Source organism: Megascapheus bottae, chromosome 22 (genome assembly GCF_031878675.1).
Source record: "Megascapheus bottae isolate mThoBot1 chromosome 22, mThoBot2.hap1, whole genome shotgun sequence".
NCBI lineage: Eukaryota > Metazoa > Chordata > Mammalia > Rodentia > Geomyidae > Megascapheus > Megascapheus bottae.
In genome coordinates this window covers 1,791,718-1,804,126 of record NC_143530.1, presented here as the reverse complement: position 1 = coordinate 1,804,126, position 12,409 = coordinate 1,791,718, and the positions used below count along the sequence as shown (strand labels likewise).

The following is a 12,409-nucleotide window of genomic DNA, read 5'->3' as shown; positions in this document are numbered from 1 at the left end:
GGGGGGGGGAGGGCTGGGCAGAAGGGGAGTGAAGGCATAAAGTTCAGGCTTGCAGGTTGGTGTGTGCGTGCTGGGTTCTAATCCCACCAATGGTGCACACAGAGCATAGCCCTCGGCGGCCGCCCCATCCACTGATTCCAGTGGCGAATCTTCCACGTTCCACAGCCCGTGGGAGCAAGCCGGGGGCCTGCTCATAGCAGGCAGATGCAAGCATTAGAAACCCTTCCCCTCACAGAATACAGCCAGATGGAGGGGAGGTGCGGTCTTCTTGGATTCTGATGAGTCCCTTGATGTTATTTAGGGTGACAGTTGGCTTAGACAAATTGAGCAAGTGGAGAGCAGTCCGCTCTACTGAGTAGCCAAGTGTCCGTCTTTTGCCGGAGAAAGGTGCACACACGCTGGACAGAATGTACAAATACAATCCAGTCCACGCGGGTGGCTGACATTTGAGAAAACACACTAGAGGAGATTTTAATTAAGAATATGGATCGTCCCAGGGAACCTACGAGAGGGACTCTACAGGGATTTGTCCTCAGCCATCTGGTGTTTGAGGTCACATTATTGTGTGTTATGGGGTAGCATATAAAACCCGTTCAGGGGGCCGGGAATTTGGCCTAGTGGTAGAGTGCTTGCCTAGCATGCACGAAGACCTGGGTTCGAGTCCTTAGTACCACATACTTAGAAAAAGCCAGAAGTGGTGCTAAGGCTCACATGGTAGAGCTCTAGCCTTGAGAAAAATCCAAGGACAGTGCTCAGGCCCTGAGCTTAAGCCCAGGACTGGCAAAAAAAAAAAAAAAAAAAAAAAAAAAAAAAACCGTTCAGATCTGTGGATGGCATGGTAGGAAAAACAACAGGCCCTTCAAATCCAGAACTCAAATAAAGATACTTTTGCTTGGCCCACACAGTTCAGAACTGACAGCCACACCTCTGATCTTGTACTTGTTTTTCTCTGTTCTCCTGCTCAGCTGACGCTGTACCCTGTGAGCCACGCTTGCGGCCTAGGTTTTTGCTGTTTTGGAGATGGAGTGTGATGGACTCTTCTGCTTGGGCTGGCTTTGAGGTAGTCCTCCACATCTCAGACTCCTGAGTGGCTGGGCTGACAGCTGCGAGCCACGGTGCCCAGTTGGTACCATGTTTTTATACAGCACTTCCAGAGAGCAGGAATGCAGCGGGGGTAGTGGAGGGGAGTGAAGATCCGAGCCAGACTGCCTGGCTTTGAACCTCTGCTCTGCTGTGTAGCTTCCAATGGGCGCTAGATGTGGGGTGTCATGTGCTTCAGAGCATTGCTGCGGACCTTTCAGGTACAGGACGAGCTATTATGACCTCGGCTTTATTCACTTTTCTGGTTAAAAACCAAAATGGGATTTCAAGATGTGAAGAGATTTGAGCGCTGTCAGCCGAATCCCAAGTGTCTGTTTCCACATCACTGACGACCAAGCCTTGAACATCGTCTGAGCTGTTTGCCGGCAGCCCTGCTGTAACCCTCGCTACTCTAGAAGCGGAGATACGGAGCCACCAGCCCCGGGAATCTGTGACACTGCCATCTCCAAACTAAAACCAGCAAAAAGCCAAGCTGGACGCATGGCTCAGGCCATATAAAACCAGCTGAGCAGGCAAGTGGAGCAATTGCAAGTCAGCAAGTTCAATGCCCAGCTGTTTGAGAAAATGATCCTGTGGGGAAAATAACCCCTGAGCCAGGGCGTAGGAGAGTTAGGAAGCCGTGCCAAGGGTTCCGCTCCTCCACATGGACGGAGTGCGGTTTCTAGGGAACAGCCCTGTCCGGGGATGTGTTGGTGTCCCAGGGATGGGCTGACAACCCGTTCTCCAGCTCCCGGCAGTCCAGGGTGACACCCCCATTCCTGTCCCGGCTCCCTCGTAGGTCCCCGTGTGCGTGTGCGTGTTTACCATGCAGTGAGACAGGTGTTCTGGCAGGCAACATGGCCAACATATTCCCGAAACAAAAATGAGCGGTAGAAGACGTGGATTCTGACTTGTGAAACACGACATGAATGGCATACATGGGTAAAATGGAAATTAGGAAGGCTTTCCATTAGACTTGTAAAGGGCAATACCTAGTAATCTCCTGCAACTCCTTTCCCCAGGCATTTCCTCTGTAAGAATGCTAAGGGATTAGGCGATCATTCTTGGGTTTGCCTTGCCTACATAAAGCATAATTTGTGATATGCACTATGTAACACCCTGCCTCCCATCCACAGGCACTTCTCCACACTAGCAAAACAAAACAAAGCAACAAAAAAGGAAGCATTTCAAACTTGCAAGCAAGAATAATTATGTGTCAAAAACCAAAACCCAAGGATTCTTTCGTTGTAGCTCTGCATCTGACTTAATCATTCTGTCTTCTATCCCAGCTCATAGTTTTCATATCCGGTACTCTGTCCACCTGCTGTAACAATCCGCCATGCACGAGTGTGGAACACGCCTGTTCTGTCCACTGCCGCCACACCACACCAGCCCATCCTCACCAGGGCGCCACCGGAGGGAGAGTGGAGAGAGGCTATTTTCACGTTTGTCTGGTTGTTTGTTCTTCCTGCTGGAGTGCTGGCTCTCTCGCTGATTCCTTTCATAGTGCTGGCACTTGTGTCACCTTTTCACACATGTCTCAGTACTGAAAACTTATAATACCCTCACCAAGTTAGTTCTCCGTTCTGGACTCTTCCTATGTGCAGGTAACATTCTCCATGCTGTCTCTTTGGAGAATGTAGCAATACAATAATCTGCAGTGAGGAAAACACTCTGTCACAAAGCCATCAGGCAAATGCTTTGTTTTAAAAAAAAGGTGTCCATATGCCTCAATGAAAGGAAAAACAACAACCAAGAAGCATGTTCTTGGTTGTGAAATTAGTACTTTTTCCTGCCTTGCTCTATAATGCACAGGAGAATTGCAGATGATCTTTCTTTCTGTTTTGCTCTCCTCCTTTTTCTCTTTCTTTGTTCCTGTGTGTGATAGACAGATATTTTTTTCATGCCTTAAGAATGTTACCGTTTGCTTATTTTATTATTAATCCAGATTTCAGAATGCTAGGAAATGCCCTAACTGCCAAAGTTATCTTAAGGAATGAAGTCAGAGAGTTTCAGGTGCTCATGCACAGTAAGTAATTTAGTTTTGAGGTACATGTTATCGACAGTGGTACCTTTTATCAGGTGATAACTGAGCAGTGAATTCTGCATGGCTCTTTCCTCCTTTCTGCCTGAGGACTGAGCCTCTTACCTACTCGCAGGCTCATGGAGCATTTGAGCAGCTTAGTAATCAAGGCCAAAGGTTAGGTGTCTAATTGAACTGTTCTATATTCTAATCATTTAGACAAGTTTTTCTCCTACTGTGACTTACATAAAGATTTCAATACCCATGTGTGTGATTTTCTTAGGCTATTTGATTTGTTTCCAAATGCAAATTCTCAAGTTACTTCAACCACAGGCATATTAAAGTTATCTCAGAAGAAATACCCTGCTTGACCAAACTGAATTTCTGACTTGGGTTTTGCTTGTGAGAAGGAGGTGCCTTCACAGTGTTATTTGTGTCCTCATGTATGAAAGATGGGGCTATTGGCCTTCAGAAATTATTGAAATTTAAGAGGGTTCTAAAATGCCATTTTACAGTTTTGGTACAGTAACCAAATTTAATGAGTTGCTCCGAGAAAGCTTAGAGTTTCTCCTCTGTTTTATTCTACTGATCTCATTCTCTTCTGTAATCATAAGCCTGCACTTCTCCATTTCTGCTGGCTAGAGAGCTTGATTCTCTGCCTCAGAATGGATTTATTTGGAACCTATTCCAGATTCAAGTAATATACCCACTTAGACTATCCAGGAAAGGGGGATACCCAAAGATGTGTAATTTCTTTGATTTCACAGTGTAGTCTCACAAATTGTTGACATAAATATGGTGTTTCAACCTTTGCCAGGGGCAGTCTCATTTTGAATACATCAATTTTTACCTCTAAAATATGCAGCAAACAAAAATAATACCTTCCTCCAGGACATCAAGTTCCTTTTTGTGAACCTGTAGGAAAGTAAGTAAATAATATTTATGATTTTCCTAGCAGAAGACATTTAAGATTTAACAGGGAGATTTTAATCATAAGATACAGAATCTGCCTTTTTCAGCTCTGGGGAAAATAATTTTCTGTGTCTTGTGTTTTTTTTATTGTGTATTTGTACATAGTAACTCTTATTAGTACTCAAAATGACTAAGAGACCTGGGATATGTATGAGGGAATATTATTCAGTTAATAGTCTTATACAATAGTCTTAATAGTTAATAGTCTTATAGTTGTTCCATGTAGCTTGACGGTGTCCTGAAAATCATTTCCCATATTTCTTAGTTTTGAAGACACTTGTAAAATGAAAAATAATACCTTACAAAGGCTAGTGCTTATTCAGGAAAGGAAAGAGGAAGAGTGGTTAAGTACACATGTAAATTGACAATTGAGAACAGGTATAGAAATGTATCACACTAATTGCTACCTTAATATTTCAGGACCTTAATAAACCCCTTTAATATTACGTTTCCATTCAAGTAAAAAGTACTAAAAGAAATAGGATTTATAGTTTTCATGTCACTTTTTATTCATTTATTTTGGTCAGTCATGGGGCTTGAACTCAGGGCCTGGATAATGTCCCAGAACTCTTTTGCTCATTGAGTCTCAGCTCCACGTCCAGTTTTCTGATGGTTCAATGTAGAAAAGAGTTTCCTGGACTCTTTAAACCCGAGTAGGGAGGATTATAGGCATGAGCCACCAGGGCCCAGCTAGATTTACTTTAATGCCAAATTTAATTCATTATTTATAGTTGAGGTTGAGTGAAGTGAGTACTTCCTGAGTAAAGGATGTGTTCTCTCAAAAGCAAGGATGGCAAATCTGTCCTTCTGTGTCTCACCTCATACTTCCAAACCATCCCTGTAATCACTGTTTTCCCTGGCTTCAATTTGCACCATCTCTTCCATGCTCACTGCAGCCTGCGTTCACTCAGCATCAATCTTCTACTGTCCAGCGTGGCTTCTCGTCCCCCATCTTTTGATGTCTAACCGCCCTTTCCCCTGTGCCTGCAAACCCAAACAAAGAAGGGAGAAATGTGTCTTCACTATGACATTTTCACCTGGTCGGGCGTCTTTCCTTGTATGTGAATATGAAAATGTTCTTGAATTGTGGGTTTGCTCGTATCCTGCAGTAGAGGCCTCGAGGCCCTGGAGAGCCCAGCCTGGTGTCCTCTGTCCTCCTGACTGCAGTCAGCAGGCCAGCCTTGTCAGGTCTCCTTTGGGCGCTCCAGCCCTTCCCGCCCATGTCTGGGTTTCTTGTCACCCCACCACAGAGGACTCCTCATTGTTTGCAGCTTCCATGCGTATTCACCTGTATTCTTCTAATTGCCTCATTCCTCGGCTTTGCAGTTTCCAGCTCTGAAGCCTTTTGTTTGCAGTGTGCCCTTGGCCGGGGCTGGAAGGGTGAGCCTCTATTCTCTGGGCTACATCTGTATCGGAATCTTTCTGGCCTTCCTGCTGATTCTGCCTCCACAGAGTTCCACTCCTCCAGGACCTTGGGCCGGGAGATCCTGTGAGGCACACTGAGTGTGCCCCAAAGGGCACAGGGCTGGGTGTACCCCGAGCCTTCCTGGTGCTTTCCAGCTCTTACCCGACCCCCTTCCCAGCGCAGTGTTGTAGATCTTCCCACAGGTTTGCAGGCTGGCTCCCGCCCTGCCCTGCTCCCACTCTGTGTGCAGGTTCCCTCCAGCCTTTGCTCCTAGCAGATGGGGCTTTGTGTCAATGAAGGGTCCCAGGAGAGCTGTTGCAGGCCTGTGAATGGTTCTGGCGCAGAGGAGAATGTCCACCTCCCTCTGAAGGCGTCTCAGGAAAAGTTGACCTTAGTTCTTCTATAGTGCTCAGGCTTCAGATCCTTAGAATTCAGACAGAAAAGGTGGCTTCGAACATTCACAATGGCCAAGCTGACAGCAGAGATCCGCTGTGCAGAGCCATTCTGAGGGCTTGGCCAACTCAAGAGAGCACTGCTATGCAGCTGCCTCGGCTTTCTTTTTCTAGTTCAGATGTGCAGCTCCTGTGCACTTGGGGGGGGGCATTAAATCTAAATAACTCGTTCAGACGCTGTTATTAAGCCAAGTGCACCTGGCCTGGCCGATGTTACCAGAAGATCAAGTTCATGACTTTGCGTGTCCACTCTCTCTTGGGGATGGGGGCCCTGGTTTAGCTGCTGACACGTCTGCACACGTATGTGGGTCGTGTCCACACTGCTGTGGCTGGTCTTTCTTGCAGACTTCTCTGATGAGGACTGTGTGTTCCAGAGCTCAGAAGGTAGTCCTCCCTCTTCCTACCGACCTGGGTGGAGAGGGATGCCCTGATGCCGAGGACGTGGATGTCAGTCAGACAGCTGCTCTCGGCATCCCGGTGCCCTCTGATGCGCCCTGCTGGGAAAGTGTGCATGCTCTGTGGATGCAGACGCCGCCGTGCCAGTGTTGCATCCCAATAGCAATTTATTATCACGGGTCATCTGTTGTCCAGTCTGCTCTGAAACTAGGTTGAACCGAGTCAGTGCGCTTGGGTTTTGTAAAGTTAGATAGAGGACAAGCTACATAACACAGGGGTCTAACAATTGAATATGCATCGGTCTAACTCAGAGGATTTGTTTTTAACATTGAATGTCTTCATGTAGCCCTGAAATGTTTTGTTTTTTAAAAATAACTCCACTTCAAACCTCTCCCTCTTGGCTTCTTCCCTTATTTGAAATAATTTGTTGTTTCTTATTTTACTTCCTTGCTTTTCTAATGATTGATGAAAATTCATTCAAAGCAATGATTTAAAATAATGACTACTATAATATATTCATTTTCTCTGTGATAAGTTTTCTTTTAAATATCACCAGTGAAAATAACCAATTACCCATACAATTAGATGCAAAATTGAAAGGTTCGTAGCAAGCTATTAGGAAATTAAGGAGCAAAATGTTTGTTGTTTTAATGAATGTCTCTGGTGTTTTCAGCATGTGTCCTCAAGTACCCTTCCTGCACCCTCTCAGCATGTGTCCTCAAGTACCCTTCCTGCACCCTCTCAGCATTGGTTGACAACCACAGACTATCGTATTGATCTTAGCCTAAGTTTTGATTGCAAGCCACACAGTTTATACCTGCAAAAATTAAATCAAATATTAGAAAATTTGAGCATAATTAAAACCGACCATTGGCCTGATTCATTTTCAGCTTTTCTATAGGTTTGGAAACTTTTTTCATCAGAGTAAAAAGGCCATTTAAGAAGTCACACGTAAACATGGCATCCAGATTCACACATTCATTCTTCATGAGGCAATACTACTTATCTCCTGCCTGAATCTACAGGTCTTCCCATCTCAAAGCTGTAAGGCACACACGTTGTCTTTGAAGAATGATAGGTATGTCGTGCTTCTTACTGGGTCTATCATTACCTCTGAATAAATGTAGACTTGATTTTCAACCGTAGATTTGTTGAAAATGGAAAAGGATATTGCTAGAATTTGACTAAGACGTGGTCCTGATCTCTGGTAGCGGCACTTCTAAAAAGAGCATCATTTCTCATTCTGTAATGACACAGGAGCCATTTTCACTTTTTAATCTAAAAATCAAACGTATTTAACTGAAGCGTACAAAGCACAAAAATGTACCTGTCAGTGGGGTACCAGGCGAAGTGCTTTGAACCTGTACACGTTGTGCTTTCAGATTAGACACCATTTCCCTTGCACTTGTTACCTCATTATGGTGGACACTTCACACGTTCTTTATTCTCGCAGTCTAAAGTGTGGAGCGCTCTCTCGCCACCTCCAGCTCTCTTGCCACCTCCATCCATCCTCTCAGAGTGACAGATCCCATGCTCCCACCCTGTCTGGCTGCGGCTTGCCACAGCTGACACCTGGCTGGACTCCTGGGTCAGCATGTCCCAGCCACCCCCTCCCTTTCCCAGCCCCTGGAGACAGCCAGGGCCCTCGGGGGCTTTGGCCGAGTGAGCTCATGCGTTGCTTGTCTTCTGAGTCATGGGCCAGGGCTGTGCAACTCCACCTTTTTCCTCCAGTCTGGAGAGAGGGAGCTCTGGGGGGGGGGGGGGGGAGACCCTGTCTGTGGTGCGGACGTCCTTCTGGGGGGAGAGGAGACCCCTCCCACGCTGCTAGACTGTGCTGTGCAGATGGGGGCGGGGATTATAATGGTGGGGTGGATGGAGTCTGCTTTGGCAATCCCTCGGCTGCCTTCCAGAGCTTTCTCCATTCTCTGCGAGGTGCATGGTGTGTTTCCACAGCTGCATTATCGTGGTGCAAGGGGGGCAGGGAGTCTTCTGGGTGGTTACTTTTTGCCGTGCTCTGTTTTGTCTACATCCTCTGATGCGGCTTTGTCGAGACGCTCTGATATCACATTGTCTAGATCCTCTGACCCCCACCTGGTCTAGATCTTTCGACATGAATTTCGTCTCCAGATCCTCTGACATCATGGTTTTTGGAGCCCAAGCTAGGACAGTTATCCGTGAAAGAAATGAAGAAATGAGAGTTTTTAAGAAGGAATGATTGAAATCAGAAAGAGGACTGTGGCTCCTCCGTGCAGTTTCACGTTGGCCTTTTCCTCTCTGGTCCATCTTTCCTAATTCCTTTCAGATGTCTTCATTAATATGCAAGCTGTTTTCCCCCCAAAAGCCAAGATGCTTAACTGCAGAATTAGTATAAAAGTTTGCTTCACTAGGACAAAGGTGAAGGCAAATTTATTTTCTGTTGACCCAGCAGTTTAGAACACGTAATGCAGTGCAGAGGTGGGAATCCTTCCTTTAGTGCCGCTTCCAAGTTTCCCTGAAACACACAGTACATCCTTCAGCTCATGACACTGCCACAGTGCAAGGCCGAGGGTCCATGCCACGTCTTCTGCTGAGTTTTATTTACATTTTGTATTTACAGTTTTCTATTTATTTATCTAGATGAACCCTGGGCCTGGTCCTTGAGCTTCTTTTGCTTGAGCTGAGTGCTCTGCCCCGTGAGCCACAGCACCACTTCCAGCTTTTTTGAGTAGTTTATTGGAGATGAGGCTCAAGAAGTTTCCTGCCCAGGCTCTCTTCAAACTGCCACCCTCAGATCTCAGCCTCTCAGTAGCGAGGATTACAGGCGTGGGCCACCAGTGCCTGGCTTACTGAATTTTGTTTTAAGCATATGTAATATACATGGTATCCCAGTCGTTGGAGAACAATGTTATCAGTTATTTTCATGACCTACCTATATAATTTACACTAGAGAAAGCTTATTTTTAAGATATAAATCAGTTTTTAATAATTAGATACTAAGTTGTCTGAGGGAACTCAGTTCTTATATTTTGCTGTATGAAAGTGGGGCTTTCTGGTATACTGATATGATAAAGCTTGAGATCCTATCACTCAAGTTAGTTTAACTGACATCATAAGGAGTGAACTAGAGCAACTGCAAGATACAGTTTTAGAGCTTGGTACATACAAGATCTCCTCCAGTTTAATTGATTTATTATCTGACTTTCCCAGATCACTTCACTTATGGAAGAGCAAACCAGCTGATAAATCATTACAACTATTGTTGCCTACCTGGTTTGAATAAAGCTAAAGGTAGCCATTCTAAAGTCAATTTAGCACATTATTTTTGACAGATTTCTTTTTACAGACTTTGAAACATATATTCCTTTGGTGATTATTTAATAAATTAATTTTTTTTTTGCCAGTCCTGGGGCTTGAACTCAGGGCCTGAGTACTGTCCTTAGGTTTTCTCAAGACTGGAGCTTTACTACTTGAACCATAGCATTGCTTCTGGCTTTTTCTTTAGATGTGGTACTGAGGAATTGAATCCAGGGCTTTGTGCACACTAGGCAAGCACTCTACCATTAGGCCATGCTCCTGACCCCTTTATTTTTTTTTAAATTTGAACTTCCTACTAGTTTTTCTTCTGTTGGAGAGAAATAAATCTCCTGTCTCTATTCAGACCATTAGCAAGGTTGTCAGAATCCCTTCAAGTGAAGCATAAAAGGTAAACTATTCTATTACGAGGGTGATAATGACAGTTGTGACTTTAGCACATTAACCCAACGTACACTACATCTCATTAAGCATCTAGGGCATGCCGAAGCAAACTGCTGATAGCTTTGTACCCTAATAGATGACAAAGGAGAAAGCATGCAAGACTCGAGCACAGGGCATCAGGGCCCACTGAAGCCGCTTCTGGGGAAATGTGCCCAGTCTACATTAGCATGAAGGTGAACACTGCCCTGAAGTTTCCATTCTGCTCACTGGTCCCTAGTTTCTTCCACATTTGTGCAGGGATTTCCGTTTGCTTCCAGACACAGACACCACTGTCAACATTGTCTGGAAGGCCGCACGTCTGCTTGTGAGATGATGCAGTGGGACACAGCTAGTTTTGGTATCCCTGTCACCATACCCAATACTCTGCAGATATTATCTTCTTTAAAAGTTATAGTGTGCTCCACATCAGCTTTAACCAGGAGTTTGAGGTGCTTCATGACCTCTGTGAAGACTGTTCCATGACCCCCCACTCTGTGTGTGGAAACATAGTGGCTTCTGTGCTTGAAAACTTCCAGCTCTCACCAAGGAAGCATCTGTTGAACTGTTCCTATCATCTTCATTCTAATCTTTACCTCTGTGTCTCTGTGGTGCTAGTTTTCCAGATTCAATTGCTAAAACAAAAGAATAAAAACCAAAAGCCATCTTTATTTACTATTAAAAGGGTATCCCAGAAACCCCACCCTCCACAGCACATTTCTCCACCCACCCCTAACATCCATGCGAGTAGACAGACAGACTGACTGACTGATCTGAGTCAGTGTGATAGTGAGTTGCTCAACACCTGATTAGGCACTTTCTTGAATGACCTCAACTGGTGCTAGGACTGTGAGCTTAACAGTATTTACTGACTGGCAACTTCTGTAGTGTTTCAGTACCACATGAGTGCCAGTGACCAGGCTAGCCCAGGAGGAATTTATATATACCATGGACAACTTTTATGTCATAGGAAGGAGTTAAGTGAAAAACTAGCAACCTTCCTCAAAACCAAATGCTCGGAGATTTCTTTCCAGTCTTACAAATGACTGTGATATCCTTCTACATGTTTTCTTAGATCCATTTGTTCGTTAATTTGTATAATTGCAATGGTGGAATAATAATAAACCAAGAGGAGAATTTAAGTCAACTACAGTAGCTGTGGCAGTTTAGTGAATATCACATAATGCACCATTAAAAAAAAGAAAGCTGGTGCACTTGCTCCTGTCTTTGGTGGCACAGGTGAAACTTGCTGTAGATTGTTCTAGAACTTTTCACACACTGGGTGAGCTTATAAGGCAGCAGTGGCCTCCAGCAGCAGCCTGACTTGGTTGACATCAAATCAGATCATTAGAAATTCATTATCTGGGCCATGGGCCCCATTGTGCAAGAAAGATAGTCATTTGTTCTGCTTTTGCTGAGCGCGCCCGCCTCCAAGCACCCCTTGCAAACAAAGCCTGCGTGTGTCCGTGTGATATGCTCTGTTCATTTCCGGAGGCTGACACAGTGAGCCTCTCGAAAGCACCCAGTGAGTGAACTCCAAGGGGAGCCTTAGATATCTTTAATAAGGAATATCAGTTCGCACAGCCAGGTTTCTTTTCTTTAAAAATCCTTTCTAGTAAAATATATTAGTGCCAGCTATGCCAGACATGTATTTTAAAGTCACCTTGATAAGTAAAATGATCAAGTTTTATTTTGTGAATTTTATAAATAAATTTATAAATAAATGAATTTCTTTATCTCCATTGCCATCTTTATCATACCACTTATGAATGCAGACTGAATGTCTAATTCACTGAGGACATGATTCAGAGCATTCACATATTTGATCTTTGAAGATGATTACCGAAACACTGGGCCCTCTTCTAGAACCTCCTACCAACTCCTGTGTAATAAAGAAATAAATAGGAGAGATCACTAGAATGTGGTTTGATTGAAATGCATCTCATGGCTAGTTAGAAGAAAGTCATTGACTCTGCTTCAGTGTTTTCAGCATTGCCCTGGGGTGGATAGGTGTTGTGTCAGTTGTCGGTGCCTCCATCTTGTTCTAATTCATCCCTGCTGTGCCCTGGGGTTCTGTCATGCACCCGTTCCCCTCTTGTTCTCTTCTCCCATTTGGGAGCTTTTTGGTCTCTGCTTTTGATTTCCGTTTCCAGTAGCACTCTATCTCCATTCCAGGCCAGTTCAGTAGAATGTAAGAGATCTTCTCAAAGCCCCGTTCCTCGTCTTTCCTCCTTGTGAGCTTTTAGCTTAGTTCGGCCGTGGACTTGCAATCGTGCCCTAGAAAGTGTGCCAGACATACAGATTCTCCCTCCCTGAAGCCACACAGCCACAGCCGACCACTGCCTCTGCTTTTATTTGCTGTGTGCCACA

General features: G+C 44.8%; 1 protein-coding gene across 1 annotated transcript in view; it reads left to right on the top strand.

Annotated features, from left to right (window-relative positions):
* The window catches only part of Sack1b (scaffolding CK1 anchoring protein B), a 46,132-nt gene that overhangs the window by 26,346 nt on the left and 7,377 nt on the right, over nt 1-12,409 (top strand). The window lies entirely within an intron of this gene.